The sequence below is a fragment of the Apium graveolens genome, chromosome 9, assembly GCF_009905375.1.
Source record: "Apium graveolens cultivar Ventura chromosome 9, ASM990537v1, whole genome shotgun sequence".
Taxonomy (NCBI): Eukaryota; Viridiplantae; Streptophyta; class Magnoliopsida; order Apiales; family Apiaceae; genus Apium; species Apium graveolens.
The window spans coordinates 12,371,591-12,392,949 of NC_133655.1; the positions used below are offsets into that span (position 1 = coordinate 12,371,591).

The window sequence follows — 21,359 nt, forward strand, 5'->3', positions numbered from 1 at the left end:
GCTTACAACTTCACAGTGTTCTTCAAAGAAATCCACATGATAACCTCTGCCACAGATTTGACTAACACTCAGCAAATTGTGTTTAAGTCCTGAGACTAGAGCTACTTTTTCAATGATGACATTCCCAAGATTGATATTGCCATATCCCAGAGTTTTTCCAATGTTGTCATCTCCATAAGAAACGCCTGGGCCAGCTTTCTCCACAAAGTCTGATAGCAGGGCTTTATTTCCAATCATATGTCCTGAACATCCACTGTCCAGAACTAGGATGTTTTTTCTGTTGCCCTGCAATCACAAAGACCACTAATGATTAGTTTTAAGGACCCAGACTTGCTTGGATCCTTTGGCCTTATTAAGTTTATTAAACATTTGCAGCAGATTTAGCATCAGAGTTTATGTTAACAGTTTTCTTATCAAGATTTACATTATCAGACTTTGCATCAGAACTTACACTAGAAGGAACAATGCTAACTTTCTTTAAAGAAGGTTTTATTTGATAATAATCATAGTACAAACTATGATATTCCTTACAAATATAAATAGAATGCCATAAACCACCACAATGAAAACAAGGATTGTGTGGCCTATATCTAACAGACTGACTCTTAACTCCTGACTTTGAAGGTAAGTAGTGTATGTTCTTATTCTTCCTGCAAAAAGAAGCCAGATGGTTAGAATTTCCACAGTTATAACATTTCTTTCTAGCAGCATTAGGAACAGGCTTATAATCATTACTTTTATTTACACCTTCCTTTCCATTCCTATTTTTCCTAGGTGGCTTTACCTTGTTTACATTCTTAACATCTTTCAGCTTATGTTTAAGCTGCTTCTTAGTCATTAAGCCTATGTTAACTTCAGTTGGCTTATCTTGTTTTGGTTTGTCAGAAGTTAATTTCTCTTTAACTTCTGATTTATCAATATCAGACTTTACAGCTACAAACTTAACAGGATTTACCTTGGGATTTTGTTTAACAACTATAGGCTCAATTTCTACAGTTCCCTTATCATTCTTATCATCTCCATAACCTAAGCCCTCTTTCCAATTTCCACTACTCAACAAATTCTGAGTTGTTCTGCCAGAGTTAGTCCAAGTCCTGATAATCTCTCTTTCCTTTTCTAACTCAGTTTTTAGAGATTCATTCATTTTAAGCACTTCATCCCTAACATAAAAGGCATCATCTCTATCTTTCTGAGTTTGTTGGAACATGACTAACTCTTTTTCTAAATAATCATTCCTTTTTTTATAAGCAAGATTTTCAGAAGTTAATCTTTCACATGTTAAAGTTTGATCTCTATAACTAATGAACATGGTTTTAAGATATCTTCTCAACTCATTAATATCATCAGTATGAAAGGCATAAGTAGTTTGAGGTACCTTTAGGTCAGCAGTATCAGAACTACTATCAGCATTTGCCATCAAGGCATAGTTCACCTCACTTTCAGAATCTGAAGTGTCTGTCCAGCTTTCCTTCTTTATAACAAGAGCCTTGCCTTTGTCACTCTTGACTTTCTTGTAATCAGGAGATATGTGGCCTTTCTCACCACAGTTGTAGCATTTGACATTTGAGTAATCTCCTCCGTCAGACTTTCCTCCTTTGCCTTCAGATTTTCTGAAACTCTTCTTATCAGAACTTGCACCTTTCCTGGAAAATTTCTTTCCCTTTCCGAATTTCCTGTATGCAATCCTTGTGATTCCTTTCACCATAAGAGCATATAGCTTCATCATCTCTTCATCAGGATCCATCTCAGGTAAGCTTTCAGTTTCTGAGTCGTCATCACTATCAGAACTTCATGACTCAGTATCAGACTTTGTGATGAGAGCTTGTTCCTTGCCTTTTCTTGAGGCAGCTACTTTGGGGACATCCTCCTCAGCCTTAAGAGCAACTGTCCTTGACTTCCTTCCATTCCTCTTGCTTCTTTGTTCCATCTCAAGTTCATGAGTCTTGAGCATCCCATAAATTTCATCAAGAGTTGTTTCATCAAGAACATAGTTGTCTCTTATAGTGGTGGCCTTCAAATCCCAACTTTCAGGAAGAGCTAACAGGAATTTAAGATTTGAATCTTCAAGTTCATATTCCTTGTCCACCAGTGACAGATCATTTAAGAGTTTGACAAATCTGTCATATAATCCAGTTAATAACTTATCAGGTTTTGAGTCAAAATGCTCATACTCTTGAGTGAGTATAGTCCTCATGTTCTTCTTAATTGAATCAGTTACCTGACATCTTATTTCTAAGGCATCCCATATCTCCTTTGCAGTCTTGCAGTTGATTACCCTGTTTGACATGACATTATCAATGGCACTATGCAGCAAATGTCGTACCTTTGCATCCTTAGCAATAGATGAGATATCTTCAGCTGTATATTCACTTTCCTTCTTTGGTACTATCTGTGCTGGTTGATCTGCAACTACAACAAATAGCTTGGTTGGCTTGTGTGGTCCTTCATTGATTCTGTCAAGGTATTCTGGATCTGTAGCTTCTAGAAACATAGACATCATCACCTTCCATATGGGATATTCAGATGGTTTCAGTATGGGAACTCTAATAGTCTCATATCGATTATGGATTTGAGTCTTCGGAGGTTCTTCAGTTTTGGTGGGCTTGGTTGGAGTTTGTTCTTCTTCAGACATGATTGTTTTTGGATCTTAAATTGTTTGTGTGTTAACAAATTTGCTCTGATATCACTTGTTAGGTCACACACACTATAGAAGGGGATTGAATACAGTGTTTACTACAATCAAATCGAATTAAAGAACACAAGTAATAGAACACATATTTTATTCAACACAATAAACTCTGTTACAATATGGAACTTTCCTCTCTCAGTGATGAACAAATTATCACGAGAGCTGCTAGGGTTACAATGAATAATATTTTCGATAATGATAACACATATATTGTAAACCATATGCTTGTGTTTATATACTACACAGTTACAAGATAATCTTCTAATTGATATTGAATATAATTCTGTTTCCTAAAATATATCAATCAGTTATCTTTTCTTCCAAGTATTCTATTCTTCATAGAATTCCTTCTTCTTGCATTTGTCTTGAACTTCTTTCCTTTCAATCAGCCGCCTACCTTATCTGAAAGTCTCCTTAAGTCCTGATATAATCTCCTGATAACTTAAGTTCTGATAACTTAAGTTCTGATATCTTAAGTCTTGACTTCAGTATAAGTACTTATTTCCGGTTAAGTACTGATTTGTCCTGTTAGTTAAGATATGAAAACTAAACACAAATCATATTACACATGACATCACAAATATATCTAACATCAACCTTCTGGTTTTTCAGATTCCAGACTTTTTCGGCTTTTAAATTGATCCTAAACCTGTCCAATCACAAATCCCAATCTATACACAATCGTAGTGCAATTCAACAGCAAAATATATAAAATATGCAAAACCAATAATGAGAAATCATCTACACATTTAAACCAACCTAAATATGAAAGATACCATACTTTACAAAAATATTATCATAAAACCATTTCAACTACACAAAAAGTTAAAACAATCCGACATTAGCTTAGATCATCTTACAAATTTGCATAGATATAGTTCACAGGGATAATTCAAATTATCCTAAAAACGTTCATAACCCATTACATCGATATTTAACCCCTAATTATGGGACCTCCACGAGGGACAACGTTATAAGGCACACTCATATCTCGGTCATTGTCATCATCGGATTCTGTGCCCCCACCATCATCAGCATCACTGTCGTCGGCCGGGGCCTTTCCCTAAAATATACATAAAAATACAACATTAAAATCAAGTTGCGTCTTACAAATATATATTTATATTTTAATACAAATATAAAAATGCTCTTTTTCAGCATGGTGTAATTGTATATGAAAATTTGTAGTCCTGTTCTCAAGGTCTTATATATAATATTTTGCACGACACGATTAAACAAAAATGAATAATATCTAAAGTTGCGGCAATTTAAACATTTCATCGTAAGTTAATTATATTTATTAAAATTTAAACTTGAAATTGAATAAAAAATATTTTATCTAAATTTATAACAAAATATTTTTGACGGAAAAAATTCGAAAGACAAATTTCTGACGGAAATTAAAATTCGTCATAAGTTATCAAAGAGGGAAATTTAACTTTTCCCAATTTTTGGTCGGGAAAATAAAAGTCATTTGAAGTTACGACGATTTGAACATTTCGTCGTAAGTGAAATATTTTATAAAAATTTTACTTGAAATTAAATAAAAAATTATTTCATCTAAATTTATGACGAAATATTTGTGACGGAAAATATTGGAACATCCAATGTACGACGGAAATTAAAATTCGTCGTAAGTTATCAAAGAGGGAAATTTAACTTTTTCCCAAAATTTTGGCGATTAATTTGACTTTTCTCAAATTTTTTGTAGATAATAATTTATGACGGATTTCTTCGTAAATTGACACATGATTTTTGATAATTTAAACCATAATAATTGCAACATTTATTTGTTTGGGTGACATTTCAAGAATATCATAAAAAAATAAATATTTTGATAAAATAATTTAATATGAAACATTGATTATATCACTTATATATATATTGTCATCCATACGGTTGGATCGATGAAAAATATTTTTAAAATAATCGAAACACAAATTCAGAACTAAACACTAGTTAGTTGTACTAGTCGAACTAGTGCTTGACTGTTAAAATGACAAACCAAATAAATTTATTTTGATATCAAATTTTGGTTATATAACTAATATATATCTATTTACATCCATATGGTTGGATCGTTGAAAAATATTTTTAAAATAATCGAAACACCAATTTAGGATTAAACACTAGTTAGTTGTACTAGTCAAACTGACGCTTGACAGTTAAAATAGCAAACAAATAAAAACTATTTTGATATGAAGTTTTGGTTACATCACTAATATATATATCTATTGACATCCATACGGTTGGATCATTGAAAAATATTTTTAAAATAATCGAAACACTAATTCAGGATTAAACACTAGTTAGTTGTATTAGTCAAACTAATGCTTGACCGTTAAAATGGCAAACCAAATAAAATTATTTTGATATGAAATTTTGGTTATATCACTAATATATATATATATATATATCTATTGACATCTATATGGTTGGATCGTTGAAAAATATTTTTAAAATAATCGAAACATTAATTCAAGATTCAACACTAGTTAGTTGTACAAGTCAAACTGAAGCTTAACTGTTAGAATGGAAACCAAATAAAATTATTTTGATATGAAACTTTGGTGATATCACTAATATATATCTATTGACATCCATATGGTTGGATCGTTAAAATATATTTTTAAAATAATCGAAACACCAATTCATGATTGAATACTAGTTAGATGTACTAGTCAAACATCAGTTTGACTGTTAAAATGGAAAACCATATAAAATTATTTTTATATGAAATTTTGGTTGTATCATTAATATATATATATATATATCTGGTGACATCCACACGGTTGGATCGTTGAAAAATATTTTTAAAATAATGGAAATACAAATTCAGGATTAAACACTACTTAGATGTACTAGTCAAATAGATGTTTGACTGTTAAAATGGAAAACCAAGTAAAATTATTTTAATATGAAATTTTGGTTGTATCACTAATATATATATTTGTTGACATATAAGAAAATTTACCTAATTATATATATATACATATATATATATATTATACTATACTGAGACAAAAATAATTATACACCAGTCTTAGTGTTAGTTATTTAATTTAGTATATTTCAGCTACCTTATTTGATACATACGTATTATGTTGCATAGATCAAATAGACATAAGCATAATTGAACATGAAATTTAGTTTATATACAGTAGGTACCTTATTGGATTACCAAAGGGAACAAACTCCTCCTACAATTGTGGCTTGATTTAGTCCCTTACCTTTGCTCATTTTAACCTCTGTATTTGTCATCTGTTCATCTTAAGCCGTTCATCTTGCGTTGTGTAACCGCTGTTCATTAGTTTATATATTGTGAAATATGGTAACAAATTTTTTTACTGATCAATTAAATTAAAGTTGACTATTTGGTCTTTATACAATCGTTTCCAAAATTTCCCTCTTCCCTAAAATAAAATTTTAATCTTTTTTTTTAAATCTTCCGTGTGAACAGAGAAACATCTAGTGAGGTGTATCGTGCATGGACTTCTCTAAGTTCTCTGTACACAAAATATTCTGCCTAAATAAATGATTTTGATTACAAATTTCTAATTTATTTAAGTGTATATTGTAAGGGAAGGCTCTAGCTACCGAAGATGATTCTAATGATGGTGAGAGTAATGACGAGAGTACCGAGTCTGATGAAGATCGTGATATGAGCGATTATTATTATGATCATGAAACTCGTTATTAGAGATTGAAATATTTAGCTTTATGTATTTGATAATGAATGTTTGTAAGATAACCAAGTTGTGTTTGTAAACTGAATTTGGTTTTGGGGTGTTTTTAAACTAAATTTTGTTTAGTGGGTGTTTGTATTTCCACCTAGTTTGCTTTCTACGTTTGAATGTGAATTGGTACGGATATATGGTATAACTAATGTAAATTATGGTATTGTGTCTTGTAGCATTAGTTTTATATTTTGATTTTGTTGAGTTTGTGATTGGAAGCCGGAAATTAAATTAGAATTTGGTAGGTTTAGAGTTTGCGTTGAGTTTGTGATTTTATTACACTTTGGCAGTTTTAGAATTTAAATTGGAAGCCGAAAATGGTTGGAAACTAAAAAATCAGTATTTAACTCTTCTGAAAATACAAACTTACGACGGTTGTTCATCACATATTCCGTCGTAAGTAGGTCCCAATTCCTAAAATACGACAATTTTTTTCTATCGTAAGTTAATAATTTACGAATTTAATTGCGTCATAAATTTATATTTTATTTTATCAAAGGTGGGTCCCACAAAAAAACATCTTACATTTCCTTCGTCGTAAGTAACTAGCTTTCGACAATATTTTCCGTCGTAAATTCATAACATACGACGAAATAAATTCTGTCATAAGTAGATTTATTATTTTATTGAGACGTGGGCCCCTGCATCCTAACTTTCGACGCAATTTTATTTTGTGATGGAAAATAGAACTTACTACTCGAACAAAAATGACGAATTTTTCAGTCGTAAATGCCTCAATTACGACGATTCCAGTTCAAAAAAATCATCGTAAATGGGTTGATTTCTTGTAGTGTACTGCATTCAGGGTGGAGAAACATGTTTTTTGCAGGGATCCTAAATAATTTAAATTGCAGTAGTCCATCCAGAGCTTTACAAGCAAGTGATCAACTTGAACTCCTATCATCATACAGATTTACAAGTAAGGAAGCTTCCCCTGCGGCAATGGGTCTGATAGGTCCAAAACGTTTTGAAGCATTCACTTGAAAATCTGTTCATATCATGCAGATCTTATATTACTTGAAAAAGAAATGTTTTATATCTGAAACCTATGGCACATACATATACCCTACGTAAAAAACAACATCATTTTAATTTTACAGATTATAAAAGAGAGTGTATTATGTTCTGCAACTGAACACTAGATTCTGTCGAACAAATCTCTTGCATTGTGTTGTACATTTCATGTATTATTAAAATTATACAATTTAATTAGTAACTTCACTAGAACCACTATAACAAATCCGGCTATTTACGACAGCCAACTTATGACGGAAAAAAATGCGCGCCTAACTTAAAACAGAAATGTCATTAATATATAAATCTATTGAAATTCATACGGTTGGATCGTTGAAAAATATTTTTAAATAATTGAAACACCAGGATTAAATACTAGTTAGTTGTACTAGTCAAACTTATGCTTGACTGTTAAGATGACAAACTAAATAAAATTATTTTGATATGAAATTTTGGTAATATCACTAATATATATACCTATTGACATCCATACGGTTGGATTGTTGAGAAATATTTTTAAAATAATCGAAAATGCCCTCTTAAACATAACTATTAAGAACTCTTTTAATATATATATATATATATATATTAAGATTTTAAACAAAACTCTTTTAAAAGTGTTATTAATTAATTATTTTTAAAATGCCCTCCCATAATTACGAAAGATTAGTTATTTTAAATTTAAAAATATCTAAAAATGGAAAAAGTTATTAGATAATTAATTTTATTTTGAAATTAATTAAATTAAATATTTTTATATATAAATTCAATTATAATTTTATTTTCATTGGCGGGAGTAAATATTCTGAAATTTCAAGTGACGGGCAATATGACCATTTTCTTTTTCTTCCCCCGCACCCCTCCACTACAAGAAATATGCCCATTTGCGATGAAATTTTTACACAACAATTCGTCGCAATTGGCACAATTGTGACGAAAAATATTCAACATTTTTGCTCAAGTCCTAAGCTCAGATTTTTGTCACAAGAAACCATTTCGTCATAAGTATCAATTATGTCGTAAGTAACCATTTCATCATAAGTAACCATTTCGTCGTAAGTATTCATTTTGTCACAAAGTTAAGAAAAACGTCGCAAGGTAGGGAAGTGGAGCCCACTTTTAGTGAGATAATAACTACACTTTTGACGGTATATTCTATCGTTTTATCCTTAATTTACGACAACCATTATGTCGTAAGTTTTCATCTTGGGCCCACAAGCTTGCCAGAATTAATTTAAAAACAAAAAAAATGAGTAAAATCATGAAGAACAACCGTCCTAAGTAACCCAGAATTTTGTTATAAGTACCAGCATAATTACAAAATTTCGTCATAAGTAACCCATAATTCCGTCGTAAAATAATTTCTCTACAGGCATCATCCTTCTGGTTTTTCAGATTCCAACCTTTTTCGGCTTTCAAATTGATTCCTAAACCTGTCCAATCACAAATCCCAATCTATACACAATCATAGCGCAATTCAACACCAAAATAAATAAAATATGCAAAATCAATAATAAGAAATCATCTACACATTTAATCCAACCTAAATATGAAAGATACCATACTTTACAAAAATATTATCATAAAACTATTTCGACTACACAAAAAGTTAAAACAATCCGACATTAGCTTAGACCATCTTACAAATTTGCATAGATTTAGTTCACGGGGATAATTCAAATTATCCTACAAACGTTCATAACCCATTACATCGATATTTAACCCCTAATTATGGGACCTCCATGAGAGACTACGTTATGAGGCACACTCATATCCTGGTCATTGTCATCATCGGATTCTGTGCCCCCACCATCATCAGCATCACCGTCGTCGGCCGGGGCCTTTCCTTAAAATATACATAAAAATAAAACATTAAAATCCAGGTGCGTCTTACAAATATATATTTATATTTTAATACAAATATAAAAATGCTCTTTTTCAGCATGGTGTAATTGTATATGAAAATTTGTAGTCCTGTTCTCAAGGTCTTATATATAATATTATATGATTATCTTAAGTTTTTAATTTTGAATTATTTATGATACATTGTTGGCATCTTTGTGAAACTTAGTCTTCTCAATTATCATATAATCTCCTGGTCTATTTTGCAAGAGTTACAAAACAATCCCAAATCAAATACTATAAATTTGAAAAAGAATCCACAATTTACAACACCAAGCACATAGCATTTCTATATTAATTTGATGATATAATTACTATTTAAGTACTTTAGAGTACAAAGCAAGAATATAGCATACACCATAAGGTCAGTTTATCACCAAAGGTTTACCTGAATATGTGAAGCAGTTGTTGAAGCTCAGAATCACCTGGAAAAAGAGCTTGTCTTCTTGCCATTTCAGCTGCAGAAATTACCGCAGATATTTTTTTAAAATAAATTATAATTTGCACAAAAAGGGTAAAGAGATCACAACCCTCTGGTTTTCAGTCTCAAAGTAATTACCTACCATGCCAAATGATTCCCGCAAATCAAATTCTCACTAATTTTAGAACAACAGCTGAGATGAAATATAAACATTTGGCTCAAGGTAATTTAATTCACTGGTAGCATGCTCGAGTATATCTCATCACTAAATGATGTGGAAGATGCATCATTCATAATTGAACTTTAGTTCACGAACCACGGATTAATATTTAAATTGATAACGAGGATGTCTAATATTCTAGCATGCTGGTAATATCAGATTAAACAGCGATGCCTATAACTGACAAGCTATATCGCAGATCAATTGACATTAAAATGTATTAGAAATGGACCATTATGTTTCATTATCAAATATATCTGCTTTATTTTTCTTGTGCTAAATACTTTGATCTGTTTTGATCAAAGTATCACTGAATTTTTTGTATCTTAAACAACTTCTAATAAATAACTTGCAAATTTATTCTAATCTCAGCTCCTATTTGCTTAGTGGCATTGCAAATATACAATGCATCTTTTACAGTCACACCACAATATCATGGCGCAAATCATAATATACCCTGGAACTATGTTATTATCGTGGGGCGGAGCGGAGCTACACACGGGCTAGTGAGGTCTAAATTTCTTGCTAAAACTACTAGAAAAAACACCTTAGACATTGGTTAAAAACCGATGTTTATGTAAAAATGGACTGATGTCTTCGCGAATGATGTTAAATATATTTTTTCATAGACATCGGTTTTTACCCGATGTCTAAAACTGTCTTACACAACGCTTTGGAAAGATTTTTGATGTCTTATTCCCTATTACAAAAGCTAATAAATGGAATAAACATCGATTCTTGATAATATAGAACATTCAATTTTCAGACTGATAATTTATGAAAACATAATTACAGACTCCTACTTACAGACTTGCAATGCCGATTTTTGTGATTCGATTGGAATAACATTCCAAATCATCAACCACTTATCAAATACATATCCATGTGGGATGTGTTTGTTTGTAAAGAACGATAACAGTTGACAATTTGACAAATAAAAAATTTATACCTCAGTAATTGAAGATTTAGTAAGCTCCAGATCTGTTGAAATATGAACAAACAAACAACACAATCAAACTCGAGTCACTCACAAAATCAAGTAGAAAACAAATAAAACTCAATCGAAAAAGAAAACCACCAAGCTTTGTCAAGAAATTGAAGTTTCTCAAAAATAGGGTTGAATAAATTGAAGATACTCTTTAATTAGGTTTTTTTAATTCGGACTTCTTTCATAGACAAAGTAAGATGATGATGGAGAATTAAGTATTAGTTACAGGGAGATGGTGAGGGAGAGAGATTTGAGAGGGAAGAGAGCGCACCAAGAGAGGGTGAGAGATGTGCAAGAGACAGAAGGGAGTGAGAGGAAAGAGGAAAGGGGGAGAATAAATTTTTGGTTAAGGGGGTAGGGTGAAATAATTGTGAAATAAGTGGGGAAGTGAGCCCAGACCTTTTTTCAGTTTTTTTAAATTAATCATAGACATCGGCTATTATTTAGACCGATGTCTAAATAAAATCGACAACGGTTATGTTTTGGACCGATGTCTAATTCATGTTTTTATTTTTTAAAAATAACTATCAACATCGGTTATTTTATTGACCGATGTCTAATAAACGCAGTAACATCACTTTATAAATAACCGATGTCTAAAATACTTTTGACATCGGTCGTTTGAGCAACTGATATCTAAGGACCGATGTCTATTGACACAATTCTAGTAGTGTAAAATAAAAAATAGTACGGGTGACTACTTATGATTTTGAAAAAGTAACATATAAGTACTTAACATAAACTATTTTTATCCAGCGTTGCATGAAAAGCGTTGCATTATCTACAAAATTTTCAGTTTATTACAACACAGTGGTGAAAGCGTTGTATTACATTGAAGCTACCATTGCTAATAACTGTTACTGTTGCGCAGCATGTAACAGTAGAGGTCAAAGCGTTGTATTAGATTTTTTTTTCTTTAATAAATGCTGACGTGGAAAATAAATCTGAGGTGGCATATTGGAGACCCACGGGTGCTGACGTGCCATGCCACGTCAGCCTTTTGGACCACATATGTGGGACCCACTGGTGACGTGGCATGCTGACGTGGCAGGTCACGTCAGCATGCTGACGTGGCACTAGTGGCCTAAAATGCTAACGTGGCTCACGGTGAGGCCCAGTTGCTGACGTGGCACTTCAAGCGTTGCATCTGCTTTCTGGTGTTGCAATAGGTTATTTAATGTTGTGTTAGTTATTGTACTATTCTTAAAATTTATTTGTTATATTCATGTTCTAATTTTTTTTAAATAATTTTTAATTAATCCAACTATACGGATGTTGTTTCCTACTAGTTTTAGAGATGTGTAATTTATTTAAAAAAATAAAATTATATCACGTGCTTTTTTAATAATCAAACCCCGGTGCACACGGGTTCACATTACGTAGTCTTGTTCCGGGTGGTGATTCTATTTTTTTAAATTTTTTGTTCAACAATCCAACCGTACGGATGATGATACCTACTAATTTTAGAAATGTCTAAATGTTTTTTAAAAAATTTAGATTTTATATCATGTGTTTTTATAATAGTCAAATTACGTTCAACACGGGTTCCTATAACCAAGTCTTGTCCCGAGTGATGATTCTATTTTTTTAAAATTTTTGTTCAACGATCCAACCGTATGGATGATGATACTTACTAATTTTAGAGATGTTTATATTTTTTTTTTAAAAAATTAGATTTTATATCACGTGCTTTTTTAATAGTCAAATTACGGTCAACACTGGTTCCTGTTACCTAGTATTGTCCCGAGTGATTATTCTATTTTTTTAAAATTCTTGTTCAACGATCCAACCGTACGGATGATGATACCTACTAATTTTAAAAATGTGTAATTTTTTTTAAAAAAAATTAGATTTTATAGCGTGTGTTTTTATAATAGTCAAATTACGGTGAACACGGGTTCCTATAACCTAGTCTTGTCCCGAGCGGTGATTCTATTTTTTTAAAATTCTTGTTCAACGATCCAACCGTATAGATAATATTACCTACTAATTTTAGAGATGTGTAATTTTCTTTAAAAAAAATAGATTTTATATCGTGTGTTTTTATAATAGTCAAATTACGGTCAACACGGGTTCCTTATAGATTCTTGTCACGAATGATTTCTATTTTTTTTTAAAATTCTTGTTCGATAATTCAATTATACAAATAATTGTTCTGATTAATTTTATCATTGACGTGTTATTTTGACATATATTTTACACTAGTTATATAATTTTATTATAATATTTAAAATTGTAAATATTTAATAAAATACTGAGAAATAATTAAATATTGTTGAGACACAGATCTGCACACTTTCCCAGGCCAATAAATTGGGCGGCTATTCCCCCCCCTAACAAAATTCACTCTCTTTCCTTCTCACTCTCACTCTTTCCTTCTCACTCTCACAGTTTATTTTCCTTCTCTCCTCTCACTCTTTCTCACTCTCTCCTTCTCACTCTTTCTCTCTAAACTCTTTGGGCGACCAAATATCTGAGCTGATATTCGAAGGCTGATATTCACTCTCTCCTTCTCACTCTTTAAACTTTCAATTGGTGGATTTTGCAACGTTTTTTCTAAATCTGAGCTTCGTTTTCTAAATATGGGCAACATTTTCTAAATCTGAGCTTCGTTTTCAACTTGCAGATACTTTGGGGGCTTTACATTGGTGGATTTTGCAGGTAATTTTACAGATATTTTGAACTTTTTTCGATTTAGGGTTTATTTTTAGGGCTTTTGATTTGGGGCTTTAGTATTTCGATTTAGGGTTTATTTTTAGGGCTTTTGATTTGGGGCTTTACTATTTTGATTTGGGGCTTTAGTATTTTGATTTAGGGTTTATTTTTTAGGGCTTTTGATTTGGGGTTTATAATTTCCTTTGTTTCAAACTTATAATTTAGGGTTTCTTTTCTCTGTGTTTTAGGCTTCTGTAATAATGTATATATAACTGTAATTTAGTTTGATTTGATTTTGAATGTTACTGATGTTGTATTGTATGTTTGATAGGGGGATTTATATCACTGGAAGTAGCTTGATTGGTGCGGCGATTAAAGCGCTTGGTATTATTTCGAAGAATCTCATCAGGTTATACTCGAATCCTAACTTTATGTATTTATGTGCGTTGTTATTTTGATATGATTTTGCGGATCTATTTTAGTAATCAACTTGATCTGTTTCGGACTGTGCATTGCTGGTGATGTATGTACTATTTTCATTTGATTTTATGTTTTATTTAGGAACAATTTTAGCCTTATACTTCTTTTGGTATTAATTTACACTCACTTCTCTCTTTTTACAACAGTATAAATAAAGAAAGATGTCATGATCATATGTTATTCAGTTTTACAACAGTAGTGATGATTTTAGATTGTAATGGTAACACTTTAAAGTTTAGGTTTTTCTGTGGTACTTTAATCTATGATGTTTATGTTCTTCTGATGTATTTTTATTTTTAATGTTAATGGATGCAGTAGCTTTCTTTTCACTTTTAGTTCCCCTGATAAGCTCTGTTTATATTTCTATGCACTTGTGTTCATCATTAGTTTTCAATTTAATGTCACTAGCATTGAAGATTAGAATCAGAAAGTTGAAGCAACAGGAAAAATTACTAGTGAGCTTAGAAATTCTTGGATAACCGGAATGGTATTATATTTATTTCATTACATCGAGTTACTATATAACTCTTATCTTATTGTACCGCATTGACTTGCAAGTATCTAAACTTACTGAAGTAAATGCAGTGATAATAATAGAATTATATACTCGCCATTAGGATATTAATGCTCATCAACCTAAAATTCCTTTCTGTACCAGTAGACTCCTTTGGTCTCACCTTCATCTTTCTCGACATAAATGCATTCCTTCATTTCTCAGTACATTGCCTTGAGAATGGAGTCCCGTCATACTGATAAAAGTTTCCCAGTAACGGCTTCATTGCCTTTGTTGCACCTCCATTTACTTTCATCACTCTCTTGTTACTTGTATCGCCATATGTCTTGTTCAACTATTTCTTAACTACTGCATGACACATTTTACTTCTTGTACACCTTGTGTTATTTGCAGGCTCTCTGTTAGTCAAGTATAAAACCTTAAGTTCATTGTCATATCTACTCTATTTTTTCTAGGTGAAGGTAGGTTTAAACTAAGTTTAGACATTTGTAATGGACTCTGAGAGTAACGTTTGGATAGGACTACCAAGATATAACGCAGAATACGGACAAGGGGTGACAGATTTTTTAGATAATGCCTTCCCAGTTTGTGCGAGGGGCAACGAAATGAAGTGCCCTTACAAAAACTGTATTGATCGTAAATGGCATACAAGAGAGGTCATCAACGACCATCTTGTTTGTAGTGGTCCTTCCCTAGCACATGTCAAATGAATTTATGAAACTTCACAAATGAAGCCAAAGGTTAGTACTAACTTCATGGATTACGAAACAGGGATGGATTTTGGGAATAACTTAGAAGAGATGTTCAAGTGTATGGGTAAAAAGTGGGAAAATTGTGGAGGAAGACCAAATGCAGAGGCACAAAAGTTTTATAGAAAGGTTGAGGAAGGAAAATAACCATTATTCCCGGGATGTACTAACTTTTCTTGATTAGGTTTCATGATCAGACTCTATCATTTAAAATGTGTTCATGGAATTAGTGAGTACGCATTTGGGGAGTTGCTTAAGCTAATGAAAGAAGCGTTTCCTAAAGCCCACATGCCTTTGTCCTTCAATGCTGCAAAGAATGTCATTAAGGATTTAGGTCTTCATTATGAGAAAATACACGCATGCCCAAATAGTTGCATGTTATATTGGGCAGAAAATAAAGATAAAGATGAATGTCATACTTGTAGAGTTTCAAGGTGAGTTGTACAAGAGAAAAAAGGCAGTGGTGTTAATAACGAGCCGGAGAAGTTGATTCATAAAGTGCCGACAAATGTAATGAGGTATTTTCCACTAAAGCCAAGGTTGCAAAGAATGTTCATGTGCAAAGAGTTTTCCAAGATTATGACATGGCATGCAGTGGGACGTAAAAAGGATGGGAAACTAAGACACCCGGCTGATGGCGAGGCTTGGAAAATGATGGATGCTCAATATCCTGATTTTTCCTCGGAACATTGAAATGTGAACTTAGGTGTAGCAGCAGACGGATTCTGCCCGTATCGTACAACGAATTTAACTCATAGCACATGGCCAATTATGTTGGTAAATTATAACCTTCCACTTTGGCTGTGCATAAAGCAAGAAAACTTGATACTCTCGACACTAATATCGGGTCCAGATTCTCCAGGCAATAATATTGATGTGTATATGCAACCTTTGATTATGGAGTTAAAAGAATTATGGGATGTCGGCGTTGAAACTTATGATGCCTTGACTAACTAGAATTTTAAGTTGCGTTCACGCGTGATATGGACCATTAGTGATTTTCCCGGATATGCAATGTTGTCCGGCTGGAGTATGAAGGGAAAACTAGGTTGTCCTGTTTGCCATTACGAGACTTCTTCATGTTATTTAAAACACAGCAGAAAGATGTGCTACATGAACCATAGGAAGTTTCTTGAGCCTACACATAAGTGGAGGCTGGATAAAAATAACTTTAATGGTGATATTGAAATGGGACAGATTACACCAGTTCTATCAGGAACTGATATTGAAGAGTTGTTGCAGGGGTACGAAAACCATTTCGGGATGGGCAAGAAAAAGGTTAAAAACGAATCTCCTTTCAAAAAGAAATCAATTTTTTATTAATTTATCATATTGGAGACCTAATCCACTTCGACACAACCTTGATCCCATGCACATTAAAAAAAACGTATGTGACAAAATATTAGGTACTCTACTTAATATTAGTGGCAAGTCAAAGGATCATTTAGAAGCGCGTTTCGATTTACAAGAACAGAATATAAGAAAGCCCCTTCATCCTGTTTTATCTGCTGATGGAAAGTCATATGAAATTAGACCTGCAATATTCGACATGACAAAAAAGGAGAAAGAAATCTTTTGCTCCGTATTGAAGAATGCAAAACTGCCATACGGTTGTGCTTCGAATATTAGTCGGTATGTAAGCATAAGTGAGAAAAAGGTGGTTGGGTACAAGAGCCACGATACTCATTTCATGCTTCATTATTTTTTACAATTTGTCGTGAGAAGAACATTAAAGTCGGAGGTTGCATTACCGTTGATCAAACTGGGCACATTTCTCAGAGGTCTATGGAGCAAAGTGATCGATTTAAATGACCTCAAGAAGCTGCAAAAAGATATTGTCGACATACTTTGTCGATTTGAGATGATTTTTATACAATCATTATTTGATATACTGGTCCACCTTCTTGTTCACTTGTGCCGGGAAGTCGAATATGGAGGACCAGTACAACTTAGGTCCATATTTCCTATTGAGCGGTTCCTTGGAAAGTTAAAATCTTATGTTCGAAATAGAAGTAAACCATAAGGTTCAATTGCAGAAGGTTATTTGGCAGAAGAATGTGTCACATTCTGTTCAAGATTTTTGACTGGTGAAGGAGAAACAGAAGATACCATGTCTCATTCTGCAAGAAATGCAAGTTTGGAGTACCATATTGGAACAAAAAAAAATCAAGATGGAAAAGTCTATAAATTGAAACATGCAGATTGGAAGGCTTCTCATCAATATGTTATATTCAACTCCGGCAATAATGAAATAGAGAGTCTGATTAGGTAAGCTTTTAAGTCCTTTTCTCATTTAATTCAGTTTTATTTCATCACTGTTTACCTTTCTTAGACCGTGTAAACTTCATTTTTCTAGGGAGCATCGAGTTTTATTGGATGGTAAGGCAACTTCGAAAAGATTTAAAAGGGAAAAAACGCACACTTCAGATTTTTGGATATGGTTAAAAGAAGAGGTTATGAGTAAGGACTCGATTTCTAGAGATTTAGAGGTTCTCGCATTGGGTCCTAATAGAGCAGCGAGACGGTTTACCGACTACGTAGTAAACGGATATAGATTCCATACCAAGTCCAGAGATTCACTGTGTATCACACAAAATAGTGGTGTTTTTGTAACTGTAGAGACCACTAGTTTTGCTAGTTCGAAAGACGAAAATCCTGTAGTTGGGAATGTTAACTACTATGGATCAGTCGAGGAAATTTTTGAACTAGATTATTGGGGGGGTTTTAACGTGGTCCTTTTTAAATGTTGTTGGTACAAAGAGGAGAAGGATGAATATGGTCTTACAAAAGTAAATTTTAATAAGTTAAGCCACAAAAATGATCCTTATGTTCTGTCATCGCAAGTGAAACAAGTCTTTTATGTTCAAGATCCAATTCAAAAAATGGTTCATTATGGTATTAAAAAGTTGCCAAGGGACGTGTGTGATGCTGAGAATGAGAATGCAACTGAAGAAGAGATCAGAACCACTACTTTAGATGATATCGATATTGATCCTGGAATAGAATTTGAAGTTGGCGACGGGAGTTGCTTCAGAGATGATGTCCCCCAAATACAAAATACATTTATGTCTCCCTAGATCACATAACTTGTTTCTTATAGAGAATTACTTTGCTCGATTTTAGTCATGTTTTATTTTCCAGATTAAAATATATTGTCCACTATCTATTTGTAATTTGATCAAATGTCGTGAAACTGTTTGATGTTTCAGATTTAATGGTTAATTGTTATGTCAGATTTGAATCATCCTAAAATTGATATTTACGTTCAATTTTAACTGTTAGTTTCAGGAGATTATATGTTTTTTTGTAGATTTGGTCTATATTTGTATTTTTTGTTGTTAGCCTGTTCAATTTATTGTGTTTTTATTTCTTGGCATATGGCACATTGTTGTTGTTAATGCCTGATTAGAAATATTAATCATTCTTTTTAAATAATAAAAAACTCCCTGATTTGTCTGGGAATCTGGGTTCTGTTGCTATTGCTGAATCTTTTAAAATGTAATTATATTGCTAAATTGTGTATTATGCATAAAAAGTAATTATATTGATCAAATCTGTTGTGTGTCTATGTAGTACTTTTCTTGCTATTGCTGGTAGAACAGTCTGCTAGGTTTAAGACTTTGGTCGGTTTTAACTGTTGTTGGTTCTACTGATGATGAGAAGCATACGTGCGTATGTAAATAACCCAATTGCAAGTTATTGTTCTCCTTAATCAGTGAAACACAACGAATGATTCTGAACTCTTTTGATTGTATAAAAATATCAGCACTTCTTGTTTTAATTTCTGATACATATTTAACTAAAATATCAGCACTTCTTGTATAAAAATATCAGCACTTCTTGTATAAAAATATCAGCACTTCTTGTTGCTGTGCAGTATACATATTTTTATTCTGAACTCTTTTGATTGTATAAAAATATCAGCACTTCTTGTTTTAATTTCTGATACATATTTAACTAAAATATCAGCACTTCTTGTATAAAAATATCAGCACTTCTTGTTGTTGTGCAGTATACATATTTTTATTCTGACTAACTTTATAAATATTTAAGCTGTCTATTATCATTTTTATAAACTTGACTGGCTTTTATGTTTTATTCTTAACAGGATAGACGACACAACAGTTAATGTGAGGTTGCACTATGAAGGGAAGTTTAAGAAGACATCATATATTGGTGGAAAACATTTCATTGTGATGGGCTTAGACGTTGAATCCTTTTCTTATTCTGTGCTTATGGAATTGGTCAAAAATAACCTCCATTTTACTGAAATTGGAGAAATCTATGCAAACAAAGGAAGAAAAGGTGGTTGGCAGCTGTTGTCAAATGATAAGCAAGTCATGGCTCTTGTGGAAGATTGTACCTTATTTTTTTTGTACCTGGTATATTAAGTACGTGCTCCTAGAAAACGTAGAGGACCGACAAAAATGACTAGGGTTCATGGAAGGAACCCTAATGAGAAAGTGGTCATCTCTTTGAATGCAAAGGGTAAGCAATTTCGGATATAGAAGGAGATGTAGTAGAGCTAAGTAATTTCTTGGGGACATTGGCAAGGGATAATATGTCGCTGACTTATGTCAATTGGCACGTTGTTCCTGATCAATTGAAACAGAAATTGTGGGAGTATACTCTGGTGATTTCTATGCTCTATAACATAGATTAAATCACTTTACAAATTTCTACATTATATTAATAAATTATAGTCATTCTTTTTGTGCTTAATATATTACAGGGCAAGTATGTTATTCTCGATGAAGGGAGAAATGGGTTTATACTACCCATAGTAATGCTTGGAAACTACACAAGGCTCGTGTAAAAAAAAGCTCATTACACTAAATACAACACCGATGAGGACAGACTGGATAATAGACCAAACCGGGTCCCATTGGAGGATTTTAAAATGCTGTTAAAGTACTGGGGGGATGAGGCGGTTCAAGTAGTAAATAGAAAAACTTTATTTACTTAAATAGTTGCTTAACAGAAACTGGCATGATCTGTGTAATAACCCCAATTTTTGGAAATTTTTGAAACCCTTATGAATAGTGATTTTGCAGATTATGCTGAATGAGAAAACTTTTCATGCCACACTATGTAGGGGTTCTGGTATGGATATTCTGAGATTTTATTAGTACTCTATATGGTATATAAGTGTATGTAAAGATCGTCAGAATCCAATTCCGAACACTTTGGTTTTTCCCGGAAATCCACTAGATACGGAAAGAATTGAGTATAAGGTAACACGATAAGAAGGATTTAAATTAAAGGATTATAAGAGAGGATCATAAAAGGAATATAATATATTGAGAAAGGTTAAGGGAACCTAAGTAATAAGATCCCGGGTATGATCCCTCAAACGATAAACGAAAACGAAAGTTAAGCGAACCGTATAACGGATCAGCGATCATTAGGCAAACAATTAGGAAGTTAATCAAAGGGATAAGAGAGGATGATGTCATCCAACCAATGGGAAGAGGACAAAGAGGGAAGGATGACACCACATGATGACATAAGTATGACATTGAAGGGAAGGAAGTGTGGTTGAATTATAACCACACAAAATCAAGGTTAATTAAGTAATTAACCTAAAACAACTCAAAATTCAACCAACCAAGCAAACATTTCATTTTTCACCAAACAAAACACAAAAACTCCTCCATTTCTTCATGAAGCTCTCGGCTTCTTTTCTTAAAAAATGAAGATCCAAGCTCCACCACTTACTATTTAGCAAGGTATTTATCTAAGCTTCCCCATGGATAGTTACATACTTCCTATAAGTTTAAGCTTCTAATTCCAAGCCAATCTTTTTCTATAAATCATGGAAGAAGATGGTGAATAGTGTTTTTCAAGAACTAAAATTTGTGTTCTTGAAGTTTTGTTTAGATTAAGCTTGGATAAGGACTTTAAGGGTGATTCCAAGCCATTCTCTTGATTCTCCACTCTCCAAGGAAGGTATAAACTACAAACCCTAGCTTTAGTTTTGAGTAATTAGG

The 21,359-nt window shown here is 32.7% G+C and overlaps 2 long non-coding RNA genes across 2 annotated transcripts; one reads left to right on the forward strand and one right to left on the reverse strand.

Moving 5' to 3' along the window:
- Positions 1 to 3,501: 3,501 nt before the first annotated feature.
- Positions 3,502 to 11,340, reverse strand: LOC141686926 (uncharacterized). Its single transcript, XR_012560856.1, has 4 exons — positions 11,243 to 11,340; positions 10,933 to 10,964; positions 9,731 to 9,800; positions 3,502 to 3,752 (listed from the first exon to the last, which is right to left on the reverse strand). It is a non-coding gene; the product is annotated as an uncharacterized LOC141686926 (long non-coding RNA).
- Positions 11,341 to 13,367: 2,027 nt separating this feature from the next.
- LOC141682778 (uncharacterized) lies at positions 13,368 to 20,281 on the forward strand. Its single transcript, XR_012559944.1, has 4 exons — positions 13,368 to 13,632; positions 13,958 to 14,035; positions 19,478 to 20,002; positions 20,102 to 20,281. It is a non-coding gene; the product is annotated as an uncharacterized LOC141682778 (long non-coding RNA).
- The last annotated feature ends 1,078 nt before the right edge of the window (positions 20,282 to 21,359 follow it).